The sequence below is a fragment of the Pelodiscus sinensis genome, chromosome 9 (genome assembly GCF_049634645.1).
Source record: "Pelodiscus sinensis isolate JC-2024 chromosome 9, ASM4963464v1, whole genome shotgun sequence".
NCBI lineage: Eukaryota > Metazoa > Chordata > Testudines > Trionychidae > Pelodiscus > Pelodiscus sinensis.
The window spans coordinates 18,278,868-18,294,624 of NC_134719.1; the positions used below are offsets into that span (position 1 = coordinate 18,278,868).

The 15,757-nt window shown below is 42.7% G+C and overlaps 1 protein-coding gene across 4 annotated transcripts in view; it reads left to right on the forward strand.

Moving 5' to 3' along the window:
• The first annotated feature begins 13,581 nt into the window (after nt 1-13,581).
• Nucleotides 13,582-15,757, forward strand: part of LEPR (leptin receptor) — a 66,123-nt gene continuing 63,947 nt past the window's right edge. The window contains exon 1 of one of the 4 annotated variants that reach the window (XM_075936173.1): nt 13,582-13,709. The gene's annotated coding sequence lies outside the window, so the exon portion shown is untranslated. Of the gene's footprint in view, nt 13,710-13,875; nt 14,257-14,995; nt 15,094-15,757 lie in introns of those variants that run through there. The other 3 variants (XM_025185634.2, XM_006125028.4, XM_075936174.1) reach the window with 3 other exon arrangements.

Sequence of the window (15,757 nt, forward strand, 5' to 3'; positions counted from 1 at the left end):
CCATGTTTGCTCTTCAGGAAAAAAAAGCAGATGAACAAACGTGTTCCCTGGATGTGGTGGAGTTTTTCCAGGATACCAGAAGTATCCCGGAAAAACCCGCCAGTCTAGATGTACCTGGAGAGTGGATCTACTGCAAGCCCTGATGCCTGCCACCCACCATCTGCCTTGTGACTGGTCTAACTGCCAAACAATGGATCTGCCATCACAGGGGCATTATCTTAGATGGCCAGACAGCCCAAATAAGAGAAAGCAGAGCAGAAAGAAGACTTCACATGTAGGTCCTGTAACAAAAAAAACATGGAGCAATACGGTGATCTGGGCTCAGGCAAACACTGGGCAGGGGGAGGGAACTTGGCCAAAAGGGAATTTTTTTTTTTTAGAATGGGGATTGGAGGGAACAGATGGGGGTGCATACCTTCTGGAAGGCAAACTGAGAGTGGGCCAAGAATGCCAGCGCTTGCTAAAAGAACAGAAGTGGAGCCTATTCTGTTCCTCTAACTCAGGCTACATCTTCACATAGGCAGAAGTGTTGTTCCCAGCTCAAGCAGACATATTTGTGTTCGCTCCCTCTGAGCTAGTATACTACCATAATAGCCTAGCTGTGATAGCATGGGGAATGATGAGTAGCTACTGGAACCATGGACATACCCATGGGGTTCTACTCAGCAGGGTTGTACTTGCCACAGCCTAGTGGGACCACAGCAATTTTTATAATGGAGGTGCTGAGAGCCATTAAACCCATCTGTAAACCTGTGTATGATGGAAACCACTTCAAGCCAGGGGGTGCAGCAATACCCGAAACCCCTTGTTTCTACACTGATGACACAGCCCTTCCAGCCAGGGCAACACTACTATTTTCAGCAAGCTGACTCAGTGAAAGCTAGCATGAATATGTCCACACCAGGTGGGATCACAGCCCGAGCTCCCAGGGTAACTGTAGCTTTAGTTTGTAGTGAAACACAAGATTAAATGAGCCTAAACGTGTGTATGTTGAACAGTCTCAGAGCGGTAGCCATCTTAGTCTGTAACTTTAAAAATGAGTAGTTCTATGGCATCTTTTCTATATAAACCAAAATATATGGAATTATGAGCCTTCCTGGGTAAAACCCATTTATCAGATGAGCTGGAGTGGAAATATATATAACAGCAAAAAGCATTTACCTGGCAATTGTAGAACCCGTGTTAATGAAGCTAATTAAATGGCCTGAATGTATCCCATTCATAGCTATTGATGTGGAAATGTGAATGTTAAAGACTGGGGAAATCGGCTTAGTAGTGTGTTAACCAATTAGTGTTTCTGTTCAAGCCCAGAGTAACAGTGTCAAATTTTCAAATGAATTCTAGCTCTCCAATCTGTCTCTGTAATTGGGTAGTGAAATTCCTTTGTAGAAGACTGGCTAATTTTAACTCCATTATTGAGTACCCATCAGGTTAATGTATGTTACCTGCAGGTTTATGTATGTTACCACTCCTGATGTCTGATTTGTGTCTTTTTATCCTTTGTCACAGAGACTGTCCAATTTGGCCAATATACATGGCAGAGGGGTATTGCCAGTACTTGATCACATATTGTCACATTAGTGGATGTGCAGTTGAATGAGCCCCTGATGTTGTGGCTTATGTGGGTAGGTCCTGTGATGGTGTCGCTTGTATAGATATGTGGACAGAGTTGGCAACAGGGTTTGTTGCAGTGGCCAGTTCTCGGGTGAGTGTATCTGAGGTGTGACGTGTGGCTGCTGGTAAGTATATACAAGTAAGTGTGTACATTGGTGGTTGTTAATCTTAATTTTTTTGTAAGGCCTTATTCCATTTGGTAAATAAACCTACTTGCTTAAAGAAAGTTCTTTACCTTTGTATAGCTCTGGTCACAAGCTCTCACAGGCAAGAACTGCTTATATGCTATTTGGATCTCTACCATAACTATCAGATACCATAGACAGGATGTGGTGGCCGGATCCCAGTCTGAGTGGGAGAATTGTGAAATTCCACCCCAAAGCAGCTAGGAAAGGAGGCCTAGAATCTGATCAGATGCACTAAGAGAGACCAGAACGGAAACATAGGCACAAATAGCCCCGTAACCATGACATGGGCAGAAGTCCTCAGCAGACAGCTGCCTGGATTTCCTGGAAAATGGGTGGTAGACCTATCCTAGTATAAATAGATTATGCAGACACTCTTCATGAGCCAGAAGCTGTTGCCTATATGCAGCCTATTCTTTTTCTGTCTTGAAAAATGGGCGAGGACATGTATGTAAATTTCAGACCCTAAAATAAGATTAATAGAACCCACAGTCAGCCCAAGAAAATAGAACATCAAGGTCCTGATCCTCCCTGGGGCCCATAGATGCTCTTGTAATACAAAGGTATATATATAATTATGATGATCATAACTATTGGATATGGGGAAGTGCGTGAGATGTGGCCTATTGGGTCTCCATTTCCCTGCCTTGCTCTCCACACCAAATGTGAGTGCATACGCACTTGGGATTTAATATCCTGAATCTACTGGCTGTGTCCCTTGCACAACCTTAGTCTGCTCAGATTTCCCATCTTCACACTGAGCAGCGCTAAATAGTTCGAGGGTCCTAGGCCATGCTGTGCAGCGGGGTGCTTAGTTTTCTTGTGTGGGCCCTCTTCCTCTTCATACTCCAACCCACGCAGCAGGAAGGGTATCATCAGGCACTGCTTTCTGCACCTGGTGTAGCCAATGCTTAAAGCATAATCCAGTCTGAAAGTCACAAGACACATGGCTAGCAAATGTGGTGACTTAGGGATATTAGAGAAAGGGCTGCCATCACCGTATTGCCAACTTTTTTGTGGTTTCAACTCTTTTGTATTTTTGTTTCCTTAAAGTCTCAACTCCTAAGGCATTTCTCTCTCACCAAGAAAAGCGATTGGCTGCTTCCCTCCAATTCGGTAATGTGACACCAACATTCTAGCTGGTGTTACTGGGAGCTACAGGTGCTCAGCCTCTTTGAAAATGAGACCCTTGTTACCCGGAGAGCTGGGGTAAACAATTGCTGTGCTGTGAGCTATGCAATTAATTAAAGCCTAAGGTGCCCTCCCACAGATTCGGCCTGGTATCCTGTATCTAATCACCAGGGAAACAGCTTAGAAATCGCCAAACAACAAGAATTTAGGGCCAAACCATATATTTTAAAGGTAAGATCAAACATCAACAACAACATACAACTTAGCAACAGTCCCACCCTAACCCTAGAAAAGAAGAAGATAGAAGAGTCCCACACACACACACACACAAGGGTATACATTACATTCAAAGCGGCGATTGATGTTCGATGTCCGTGACCTTCAACCTCGCAGCTAGTGAAAAGCCTTAAGGGAGGACAAACGGAGCATTCCCTCGATGGATGCTTCTCGCCTCCTACGAGCTGACGCTTGGTGGGCACCGGATCCTGTCCGAGTATCCGTAAGTGAGACAGTGTTATAAGTCCCAAAGTCTTAGTGGGAGCGGAAAAGGCTTCCCTTATTCCAGTTAAAGTCACTAGCAGTGGGTAGTCTTGTCAGACGGCAGGCTGGAACCTTGGCCTCCGGCAGGTAGACGATGACGCAGGGGAACAATGATGATCACAGACGCACACACAGGACATGAAGGGGGCCAAAGAACACGAATGCTCCTTGACAGGGGTATATAAACACTTCATGGCGGGAAAACCATGAAGAGAGCGGGATGCAGAGAACTAGAGCTGGGTGCATAAGACTTGGGTGCTGTGTGCAAAGGATGGGTGCACACGCAGACAATTGGGGCGGTGTGCACAGCCTTTGGTGCTGAGTGCACAGGTTTAGTGCTGGGTGTACAGCCTTCCTCTACTTGTTTTGGCGGGAAAAACTGCTCTGAGGGAAAAAGAACCCCTCAGACTCCATTTTGTATTATGCCCAGGCAACACCCTTGATTTTATTTTTTCATAGGTAATATTTTTAGTTATCCAGATCTGGTTTTGATCATGGTGCAGATGTAAACTATAGGTCAGGTAGCTTCCTTAAAATGAGTTTTTTGAATCCATGAGCAGAAACCAATGCTTAAATCAGTCACTAACATACCCAATCCTGCTGTCTCTAAAGTACAATTTAGAACTTGCATTACTTCAAAATGAACAAGACTGGACCAACTCCTCACAGAATTTGGGAGATTTTATATCGAGACTGTGTTGTTGAAAAGTTTCTTCTCTTGATGCTGGCATAATAAGTTTTAGAATGAGTCAGGGTTTGAAGGTCCCCACTTTGTTGCCAGCATCTCTGTCATTAGTAAACTGTGATTCATTCCTGACTGCCCATAGGGTGAATCACTGTCAAGGAGGGGTAGACAGCTAACGATGAATATTTGTCCTAGTAGGTAAACAAATGTATACTTGGATACCAGCAATTGTTTCTTAAATTGAAAGTGATTTTTCATTCTTCTTTAACAAAATTACTCCGATATCCTTCAGTATGGGTATGAATCCTTCTCTTACTTATGAGCCTGTAAATCTGGATTAACTTGGTTGAAATCTAAGGCCAGTGCTCCCCCCCCCCAGTAATCCCCAAAGCTGCATCCTCGGTGGATGTGGAGCCATGGGGTTAGGGGCAGGGGAGGGAGGTGAACAGCAGGCCGGGAGTTTGAGACACCTGTGCTAGGTGCTCTGAACAAATTTCAGACAAACTATTTTTGGTTCTTTTCTGGTTTGTATAATTTCAAGATGGTCTCATGCATGAAACTAAAGAAGTTTTCAGCCACACACACAAAAAAAATATCCTAGGAAGACTCCCAGCTCGTGCCCACATCCCCAGCAATTGTCAGTAAGGAAGATGGGGATCCGTGTACTCAGTATTTTAGTCTATCTTTTCCCAAGGATAAAGATAGGAGGAAAATAGCAAAAGATCCTAAGAGGAGCTATGGAAGAAACCAGGGTTGAATCTTCTGTTCCTTTCCTTCATGTTTCTGTGGATGCCTGGGAGGAAGCTAGGTTTCTTCTCCCACTAAAGGGGATCCTCCTCTACTCCTCTAGCTCGTATGTTAGTAGGAAGGAATTCCCTACCTGAGCTAGAAGTGTGTCCAAATCTAAATTCTATTCCTGCTTCAATTTGTTTCTAACCAGAGGCCTATCCTGCACCTGTGCCTGGATCTGAATACCACCAGCACCTCTCCATTCAAAGGACTCAAGGTCTGCTCCCAGGTTTCAACCTCTAGTGTCTGAGTGGGTTAAAAATGAGGGCAAACAAGTTTTCTGATCTATACATGTTTCCATGAGGTATCAGAATTTCTTTATGAATATCACTTTGCTCATGTTGCAGACTGGGTGCTGCAGCACAGGTTAGGTTTGACAATTGGGTTTACACTTTTTGTTAGATCATTCTTATCTTTCCTGCATAAACCAAGTAATTAACTTGTCTATGTGTGCGGACAGACCTGTCCTTTCCCATACACACAATACATAGCTGCATAGGGCACTTTAAAATTTGGAGCACCACTGGGTCTTAATGTCCACCTGCCTGCCTCTTCCTCTCCCCATTGTGTGACTCTGGTTCCTCTGGAGAGGATCCAGATAATTTAAAAGTGAAAAAGCCTGCCAGACCTATTAGCAGAAGTCAAACCTGTGAAAGAGCCATTCAAGTGGTAATGAGCACTTAACAGGTATTTGCCGACCCCAGGTGTATGCTGTCAGTTTCAGAATTTACTGTGATAGTCCACAATAATTGTTTTAAAAATATTTTATTGGTGTGTTGCTGAAGATTATAACATCACATCTCTAAAAATGGTCATTCCCTCTGACTGCCATCAGGCATTGAGCACCTTTTTAATAGGACTGCGTAGGACCCCATAAATCCTAAGGATAGCGGTTGACTGTGGCCAGAATTTGATGGATTTTTTGAGCAAGGTGACAAGCTAGCTGGAGGCTTGGCTGTTGAGATGAATATCAAGTATACAAATTATAGTAAAAACTGAATTTCTTATAGAGAAGAAAAACCAGAAATTCCACTCTGTTGATGCTTTTTAGTTAGTTTGTTATCTTAGCTCTGTAGCTCCCATCAGGGTTTACTTGTACAATCTACAAACTAAATGGAATAAAATTCCTAGTCAGAATCTATCACAGTGCATTTAATTTCACAGATATATTTGACAGTGATAGATTCGATGCCAAAATTTGCAGATGGTACAAAATTACTCAAGATAGGTAAGCTGACTGCAAATAATTGCAAAGGGATCTCACAAAACTGGTTGATTAAGCAACAAAATAGCAGATGACATTAAATATTGATTAGTGCAAGTAATCTACATCTGGAAAACATAATCCTAACTATGCATACAAAATGTAGGGGGTCTAAATTAGCTGTTATCTCTCAAGAAAGAGAACTCTGAGTCATCATGGATAGCGTCTAAAAACATCTACTCAATGTGAAGCAGCAGTCAAAAAAAGCTAATAAAATATTGGAAAAGGCTTGGAGAAGAAGACAGAAAAATATCAGAATGCCACTATATAAATTTGTGATTCACCCATATATTGAATATTGTATGCAATGCAGGTTGCTGCATCTCAAAAGAAAGATACAGGCAGTCCCCGGGTTACGTACAAGATAGGGACTGTAGGTTTGTTCTTAAGTTGAATCTGTATGTAAGTTGGAACTGGCGTCCAGATTCAATCGCTGCTGAAACTGACCAGCAGCTGACTACAGGAAGTTGGTCCTGTAGTCAGCCGCTAATCAGTTTCAACAGGCTGAATCTGGACGCCAGTTCCGACTTACATACAGATTCAACTTAAGAACCCCAGGCATCCCCAAGTCAGCTGCTGCTGAAACTGATCAGCGGCTGATTCCAGGAAGCCCGGGGCAGAGCAACTCTGCCTCAGGCTTCCTGTAGTCAGCGCTGGTCAGTTTCAGTAGCGGCTGACTTGGGGACGCCTGGGGCAGAGCGCAGAGGACTAACCCAGCAGCGCCCCAGCTGCTCTACCACAGGCGTCCGGAGAAAAGCCTGGTCTGCTGGGGGGGGGGGGGGGGGGCGCGCAACATGGAGGATGAAGAACTTGCCCTGTCTTTCTGTGAAACATTCCCCTTGCCCTGTCTTTCTGTGAAAAGCTCTGGATTGTATGACTATTGTAAAAATTACATTCTTTGCTGGGAAACTAACGATCTATTGGTTAGATGTGGAGACCGGATTCTAGGGAGACTTTGCCCCAATAAACTGAATATTCTGTTAAGGGGAGGGAGAATATGTTTTAAAAATTCCTCTTAGTTTTCACATAATAAGAAGATAAAATATTTAAGAGCATGGCAATACAGTTATAAGTTAGCAGCATCGTGTATGCTGTATGGTAAGATACAGGTTTCAAAGAAGGAATAATGGGAGATGGATGGAGTTTTATGTTTATAGAAAATGCTATTAGAAAGTTATTTTGATTTAAAAGAAAATATAAGGGGGAACTATAACAATAAAAACAAATATTAAATATTAGAATTCAAGAACACTTTTAAAATAGAATTTTTATTGAGTGAAGGTTGGTTACTATTTTAATGAGTAGAGTCTGATAGCATTATTTTGTTTACATGGATTGTGAACTATGGAAAGTCAGTAAACAAATTAAAATCAGCCAGTAGGCTTGTTTATTTATAAGACTGAACAGAGCTTGTTTGTACAGTTCAGGAGACACTGTGATATCATGTTTAAGCCCACTTATTAAGAAAAGATACACAAAGAGGAGGCTGTGAAATAGCTTGCAGTAGGTAGACAAAATGTGCTTTTGCCTCACACACGGCTTTTTTCTTTTCAACAACATTACGTTTTAAAATAAAAGCAAAAATAATTTGGCAAACATTTTTCCACAGCTTAATTCATAGATTTGCTTCTATTTACTACTTCTTTTAACAGTTGTTATATTGTATTTACCTAGAGACAATACAAGAACAAGCAACACCAAACATTAAAGCCACATATTACTTTGATATCCCAGGAATAATATATGTTGCTCTTCTAATAGTGATGAATCTTTTATTTAATTCTGGTGCTTTGATATTATTTTATTCATTTCTTTTTATTGGTATTAAGGTAGTACCTACAATATGCTTAGGAGCTCCTTTGCATACACATAAGGCATGATATAAGAACATAGACATATTTCCTGGTCCAAAGGGCTCATAATGCAAGAAGACCAGCAATAGGTAGAGATGAATAAATATAAAATGTAAAATGATAACATATAACTCCACTATCCCCAACCATACCTAATTAAGAAATTAGCCAGCTAAGAATGGCCATATGTATTATGACAGAAGAGGATCTTGAGGAGGAATTTGAAGGAAAAGGTGGTCTAGTCCAGAGAGGGTTTTTAATATGAAAGAGGAGAAAAGATTGAAGTAGGGTTGCCAACTCTCTGATCACAGAAAACTGAACACCTTTGTCCTGCCCCCTCCCTGAGACTCCAGCCCTACTCACTCCATTGCCCCTCCCTCTGTCACTTGTTCTCCCCCACCTTGCTTATTTTTGCAGGCTGGGGCAGGGAACTAGGATGTAGGAGGTGGCGAGGCCACAGGCTGGGGATGTGAAAAGTTGCAGGAGGGCCAGAAATGAAAGATTCAGGATGTGGGAGGAAGGGGTGGGGGCCATGGTGTCTGGGGTTTGGCCAGTGGTGTGGGCTTAGGCATGGGGCTGGGATGCAGGATCTTATGTGGGATGGGGCATGAGGACTTTGGAATGCAGGAAGGGTGCAGCATGTGGGCTCTAGGAGGGAGTTTGGTGAGGGAGGGGACTCAGGTCTGAAGTTGGGGTTCAGGCAATGCTTAGTTTAGGTTTCTCCCAGAAGTGGCTGCCTTATCTGTGTGACTCTTAGGCAGAAGCACATCCAGGTGGCTTTGTGTATTCTTCTTGGCTACAGGTGCTGCCCCTGCAGCTCCCATTGGCCACGGTTCCCATCCAATGGGAGTTGCAGAGACAACACTTGGAGCAGGGTCAGCATACAGAGCCTCTTTGGCTGCCCTTCTGCCTGGGGGCAACAGGAACATGCTGGCCATTGCTGGGAGCTGTGTGGAGCCAGGTCAGGCAGGGAGCTGTGCCGCTGACCAGAGCTGTCAGGATCCCTTTTCAACCAAGCATTCTCATTGAAAACTAGATGCCTGGCAACCCTAGACTGAAGACAGACATGAAAAGAGGAAACTGGGAAGTAAAGGCTGGTATCATTAACAGGAAGTGACATAACAGACAAGAGAAGATAAATAGAGGCAGCAAAGTTGTGAAAGACATAAGGGGAAGCATAAATATGATGTGGTGAAAAAGGCAGGATAGTGACTGTATTCAGAGGGAGAGGTGACGTGGAAAGAGTGATTGGCAAGGAAGGAACTTTAGCAATAATGGCGCAAATTCCAAATATTTTTCTATGGAAGTTGTAGAAAAGGGTTAATGTAATGGGAAAAAAATACATGTACGAGCATAAATTCTTCAAGTGCAATTTTAGTACTATGTGATAGCTGCCTACTACAGATTTTTTTTAAATTTGTCTTTATGGGGTTTCCTGCACCTTCCTGAGTCATCTGGTGCCTATGTCTGTGGAGAATGAATACTGCACTAGCTGGCGCATATGTATGGTCTGATGATAAATGGGTTAACAGAATAAAAGCCTACTTAGAAAGGATACTATACGTAATCTTATTGGTAGAAAATAAGATAGAGCTATGTTTGGGTACCTTTGTTTTGTTTGGTATACTCCTTTACATATCACAGCTAGGGGTTGTTAATTGACGATAACTTCTAAATACAGCTATGTGGCATGTCATTATGGTAAATTGCAGTTCTTCTACAGTGTGTCATTATTCATTTTAGAGCCAGAACTATATATTGTGTAATATAATGGTTTTCTCCCCTTTTTAAATTTCAGCAAAGATATGGACATTACAAATTAGAGCTTTTATATAACTTACTGTAACCATTCAAGTTCATTTTCCTACCAGGGTGGTCTCATCATCTGAAGTAGAATTGTTAGTAAAACAAATGCATGGATTGTTTCCACCAATGTCTACAATAGAGGCCACAAAAGGAGAGAGAAATAGTGTCACTCTGAATCCAGACATTTCATGGAAATGAGTGTTCTAGAAATTACTGGGGAAAATTTATCTACATTTTTCAACATAATGGTTCATTGGCTGAGTTACAGGCTAAGCATTATTCTTATTTGTAAAACATTATCTTGGTTTTTCTGTTCCATCCAGAGATTAGTTCTAACTGAAAATCTGCTACAACGGTGTTCCTGTTGTAGGCCCCAGATTGTACCTTCCTTAAGAGAAAGTAAATCCCAAACAGCTTCTCTGGAGGGTGAATTTAGAGCTATATTAAAAAAAATACTTGGGACAGATTGTGATACTCTGCATTATACTGAATAGTCCTAAGAGTCTGAGTGCAGTGAATAGGTCCACTTATAGATAAAAGTGGTCACTTGATACGCAACAGGAGTTAGAGCCTGGCCATTTTAAAATGGCTTTTAAACTCAGAAGTACAGCCCTTCAGTGACTAATATGCAAAAGTCATGAATTTAAATGTTCCATTTACACATGAAGAGGAGGATTTGTGTGGGCAAACCAAATAAGTATTCAATAATAATCCAAAACAGAATGAGTGGAATCCTAGATGCTTTGAAAACAATGACGAAACTTCCAGAATTTTGTCCAAGGGATGTTAAATATCAGTTAACTGAATAGTTAAGTAACCTCACAAATTCTTATCAGTTAGTCGACTATTCTATAGTCCCTGGGGGCGGGGCCAGCAGCAGCGCGGGATGCCAGGTGGGAGCTAGTCCACGAGAGGAGCCAATTTAAAAACCAGTTCCTCTTGTGAACCAGCTGCTTGTTGTCCTGTGCTCCTGCCTCTGATAAAGAGGCAGCAGTGCAGGGTGGCAGCAGCCCCTGTCTGTGGGGGGACAGGGCCTGACCTCCTGGACCCAGCACAAACCGGAACTGAGCCAGGTTGCCTGCTTGCCCAACTCCTAATATATTTTAAATGCCTACCTGCCCGGCTCCTAATACACTTTAAATGTAGAGCCACAGCAGAGGTAGGTCCCACATCCAGCATGAGCCCGAACTGAGCTGGGCTGCTGGCCAGCCTGCTAAAAAATGTACTGGTTGGGCTTGGGGAAGGAGGGAGAAGGAAAATGCATGTAGTCTATCGCATTAACCTATAAGCTGTTGCTTATCGGCTAATCAATTACACTATTACATCCCTATTTTATCTTTTATTTTACAACTGAGATTCTATGGCATTTGGATAATTAATGTAGCAATTTTAAAAATACATATTTTCTGGATAACAGTTCTTTTTAAAATGACTATCTTGATATTTTTTACAAAGACTGTGTTTCTAATTGCTGCTAGAAAGCATAATAATTATCTAAAATACAAATGTTTCCTAATCAAATTTCAATTCTTCTTTTGTACCTGAACACTGGGTTATTGCTCATAAGTGTTGAATTTAAACAATCAAAAACTTCATGTAATCAGCTACATACATTTTTAATTTGGGAAAATCTGACAGGACATTGACTTTAACATTTTCATAACTTTTAAAAATAAGGTAATTTACTGCCAATTGATACCCCTACTCACACTAACTACTGTAGTATCTAACTCTCTGACTAGGACTGTTGAAGCAGGTTTGTGGAATAAGATGCTATTCAGCATAAGTAAGGGCATCTCAAGTATCTGAATTTGGTGCTTAAAAAGCAAATAATCTTTATTTTTCTACTAACACAAGAGGGATATTTGTATCATTATAATTCTCAACTTTAATTTTATTATCACATTATTTTGTGAAAATATAAAGATCTTTTGAGAGACACAGGAAGTAGGCAAATATCAGGCAAATATTCTTCTACTTTTACTTACTGTCACGTTTTACATTAGTAATTAGATATTTATGCATGCTGCATTCTTAAAACCATTAATCAAAATATTCAAACAGACCTTAGTTTAATTTTTTACAAATCTTAAACTATGGATTCAGACAGCACTAATCTCAATTTAGGTAAAACAGACCAACTCTGCATTAGGAAAAAGATAAGTACTGTCAATACATTTTCTTCGTTACTCATGGTTAATACAGGAGAAAAGTATCTGCAAAAAGTATCTCTGAATATTTAGTTTCTTTTTTAATTAATTTGCTTGGACCAAATACACCATAGTGTGGTATTTTTGTCCCTCTGCCTCCATGCCCAATCAATTAGATAGGCATTAATGAATGTTCATTTGAAGAATGCGAATTTCAAAGAGGAATACACAAACATATATGGAAGCTTCCTTGTGGAAGCATTTATGTGCTCATCTGACTGATGAGCTGGATCAATAGCAAGTCTCTTAACAGATCAGGCGCTATTAAGCAACTGCTTAAATTGTAAATATTAGTATCGATCATGCTGAGTTCCTATCCCAGACCTGAAGAAGAGCTCTCTATAGCTCAAAAGTGTCTTTCATCAACAGAAGTTGGTCCAATGAAAGATATTATTTCTTCATACCTAATATCTTGGGACCATACTATACCTCCACAACAGGAATGTATTACTGGCAGTCAATTGTTTGTGAACAATCCTTAATGAAAGAAATATAATACAAAAACAGAAACCCACAAACCAAACCAATTAGCTTGATTTCATTCTTTAGAATTTAAGTGTGGTCTCCCAGATAGTAAGTAAATTTTAACCTCAGCTAGATAAACTAAAATAACACAAGTCATAGATAGTGGTGTTAGATAGGCGAAGTCCTCACAAACAAACAAAGCCTTTCACTTTTGCAGTCTTGACATGAAATGTGTCAAATTGGCAATTTGAAGCAACTTTAAAAAAAATTAAACATGAGTTTGAAATGGGTAAAAACAAAATAGAAAGGGCTAAACTAAATGTTGGGTCAAACAAACTGTTTCACTTTATCCTGAACAACTTTTCTATTGCTCCCCTCTCAAGCTGAACCGTTATTTGAACAGCTCTAGCAAAGAGCCTTGAGTTGCTAACCCAATGCAAATAAATAACAGACAGGCTTTCAGCCCAGCGGCTGAGGGGTCCCCATGTGGGGAAGATGGAGTTTGGTGTGAAAGGTATTACGCCTGCCACGCACATTGAGCAGGATTTTGGCTGTATTCGCAGGAGGCATTCTCCATCTCCCACTGAAAACCAAACTCCCTCGTGCTCCAAAGAACGGGAAGGCAAGGGCAGCAGGGCGGACTGGGCCCAAGGGGCGGGTGGCTGCGAGCGGGGGGAGGAGGTGATGGTGGCAGAAAGTTAAATGAGGTGCTGGAGTCAATCCCATCCGCGTGGCACCAGTCAGTGCCGGGCAGAGCCGTGGCGCGCTGCACGCCGCGGGGCAGAGAGCAGGGCAGGGTGGGTGTGGCGCGAGAGCCGGGCAGCCCGGGGACGCAGCTCGGTGGACGCTGGGGCAGCAGCCCGAGGCAGGGGACGGTGACAAGGCGCAGCCCCGGGCGCCAGAGCCGCGCCACGTGATGCTCACTCCAGCCCCTGGCCGGCTTCCTACGGCCCCAGCTGCAGCAGCTGCCCAGGTAGCGCGAGCGGCGGCCGCCTCGCCCCACGTGCCGCCTCCCTGCGCCTCCCCCCGGCCGCTGGACCCCAGCCCCGCCGCGCAGCGCGCACGGAGGGGGCTCGGCCAGCTCGCCGCCCGGCAGCAGGCGAGGCCGGCGTCCGAGGAGATGGTCCCCGCGGGGTGACGCGTGGAGAGGCAGGAGCCGCGGAGAAGGTACGTGCCGGCCGGGAAGGGGCTTGCGGGGCGCTCCTGCGGGAGCTCGGGGGGCTGGGGAGCGCGCCCCGGGCAGCCCGTCTGCAGGCTGCTTCCCAGCCTGGGCCACTTCCCCTGCGCGGGGCGAGAGCGCGGTGGGGCCCCCAAGCGAGCAGGGAGCAGCGAGGCAGGATTCAGGACCCTGGCGGCCAGTCCCACGTTCCGCGCTGGGTCACTTTAGCCCGGAGTTGTCAGGCAGGCCGGAGGGGACTAGCGAGGAACCTGCCTTGCAGCCAACTCCGCAGCCGTCTCGTCTGCAGCAGCGCAACCTGTGTGGGGAAAAGCGTCCAGGGAATGTGACAGCCCTTCCGGCCATGCTGCAGCCTGCCCAGCCTGAGACTGCAGCCAGCATATTGGGCTCGCTGGAAAATACTGAGAACTATGATTGCAAAAGAGTTGATGGAAAGTAATATTGCATCTTTTCACCTGAAAAGAGACCCTGACAATTTAAAGCCAAGTTTGAACCCTGAGTTTAAAGTAGATACAGTAGAATGTATAGGTACTACAGGTAAGGATGGCTCTTGTGTATGGACAGGGTGGCCTCTATGTTTTGGCACTACAGGATTAGGTGTGTATCAGGTATTGGAACTTGGGGTGCTGCGTGAAGAGATTTCCATTATACAAAGGGTATCTGGTTTGGTTTAATGGCTCTCCACACCCTCACTATAAAAATTATTCCAGCACCTGGGGTATATTCTCAGAACATTAATGAGTAAGTAGCATGTGATGGTTCTCTCCCAAACAGCTTTCAACCCCAGTTTTCTTAGCAGTCAATTTTTGAAGTGATGAAAGAGGAAAACTGAACATTATTTTTATTTGCTATATCAAATATGAATGCAGTTTGGTCCTAGCAATGAAAAGTGTAGCTTTGTTTTTGTGGAAAAAAGACATTTTGCATTACACCATCTTTCATACTTTTTAAAAAGTTGGGGTGTGTAAAACGTTAACAAAACAAAGTCCACTTTGCTATTGAGTTTTATTCCACAAGGAACAGACATTTGCCAACTAAGCAATGTGTTGAGTTCTCTTGGAATTAGTCCCAGGAAAACAGCAGAAGTTAACCAAAGAGATATATTTGAAGTCAGAAGTTGGCATGTGCGCACGTGTATGTTCATAATCCATTAGGCTGTTTGATTTTTTTTCTGAGTAACAATCTAAGGCAAAAGTAAAGTTTTACTAACATTGTCAAAACAACAGCCAATAACATGACAGTTTTGAAATATTTTCAAAAGGGTATAAGTAGGACTTTGGAAATGAGACTGAATAGTTCTGCATATTTATTTTCTTGTTTGCAGTGTTGTAGCTGTGTTTTGGTACCCAGAAACAGAGAGACAAGGTGTGGGAGGTAATATCTTTTATTGGACTTGCTTTTGTTGGTGGAAGATATAAGTTTTTTAAGCGTCAGATAGCTCTTCTTCAGGCCTTGAAAAAGTAAGCAGAGTTTCACTAGATAAATTCAGGGTGGAAGTGAAATTGTTAAACATAAGGGAATTAAAAATGTTGCAGAAAAACACTTAAAATGAAATGGGCAATTAACACCTCTGCATTCATAGAACAAAGGAGGATTAGTATGTTACAAATTGTTGTAATGAACCATGGAACTAGTGCCTCTATTGAGATACTGATTTTTAGTATCTAGCAGAGTTATGAATTTAAGTTCCTGTGTTGGTCTTTTGAAGGTGTTGTACTGATTTCCTTTGAGGACTAGAATTGATAGATATGGACCGATTGTGCTGTGAAAAACATTCACTCATGCCTGACAGGGTGTCTGACTTTTTGTTATGTCTCTGTGTGAGTTTATTCAAGAGTGTAGTGATTTGTCTCTTTTCTTCTATATGTGTTGCAGTGTTTGATGTGCTGCACTATGTACTATGCATGTTGTGATAGGTATATGTGGATTTTGAAAGGTGTGGGTGTGGAGAGGGGCAGTATTGATCATTGTACCTTCAGGTTTTTGCATCTGTTGTTCTGACAGGGTCTGTTGTGTTCTGGTCTGCAGGGGGCATGCT